Source organism: Tupaia chinensis, unplaced genomic scaffold (assembly GCF_000334495.1).
Source record: "Tupaia chinensis unplaced genomic scaffold, TupChi_1.0 Scaffold147001_1, whole genome shotgun sequence".
Lineage (NCBI taxonomy): Eukaryota > Metazoa > Chordata > Mammalia > Scandentia > Tupaiidae > Tupaia > Tupaia belangeri.
In genome coordinates, this window is record NW_006206854.1 from 1 (window position 1) to 875 (window position 875).

Sequence of the window (875 nt, forward strand, 5' to 3'; positions counted from 1 at the left end):
TCTACATGCTTGTCAGGGGACTGCAGCAATGTGAACTATGTGTCACTGTTTATCTTTGGCAATTCCTGTGGTGTTTTCCTTGTTGTTGTTAACTGGGCCCCAGGACAACTATACACAGCCTAGTCATGGCCAGGTCTGGGGTTTCTGCAACCACTTACTGGCAGGAGGCACTTGTACCAGAGCTACTTTTATTCCTGGGACCTGAAGATTTTTATACACCACTACCACCACCAAATGCTCCACCTTCTTCTCAGTATCACTCCTACCTTCTCTCTTTTCATTATCATCTTCCTTTTCACTTATTAGCATTGCCGAACTCTGAGGCCACTGTAATCAACCTCTTTTTGTTCAAAGTCTTTCCACTCATCTTCATCCTTCTTCATGACCTTGGCGGCTGCCCCAGAGCCCACGGACAGAGCTCAATGTCCTGCTATTGCCAGCCTGGCCAATGAGTCCACCAGTGCCCACCACATCTGTGTCTCTGCTGCTCCCTCTGGTGCTCTGCCTGGCCCATGAGCTCCCCGCCTGGTTTCTATGCTCCTTTTTGTCCCTTTTTGTGAAGTTGTCCTGGCTCTGCCCCTCCTTCTCAGCCATGGCCACAGCCTCTTCACCCCCAGGTGGGTGGTGCCATTGGTGGACGCTGCCTTCAGGATGTGAAGCTTGGAATCAAGACTGGTTTGTCGCTCACGCTGCCTGGCACGGTGACGTCTCCACCCCACAGAGTCACCCAGGCATGTGCGGTGGGGCAGGCGGCTCTTCTGGGTCCCATCAACAGTGATCTGGTCCTCTCCTAGGCTCCACCACCTGCCTTGGCCACTGCCACCCAAACTTGCCTGGGCTCCAACTGCTGCAGCAACCCAGTACAGGATCCCGAC

At 53.5% G+C, this 875-nt stretch overlaps 1 pseudogene; it reads right to left on the bottom strand.

The window, feature by feature from the left end:
• Positions 1–5: 5 nt before the first annotated feature.
• LOC114006314 (protein CDV3 homolog pseudogene) lies at positions 6–309 on the bottom strand (annotated as a pseudogene).
• Between the last annotated feature and the right edge of the window lie 566 nt (positions 310–875).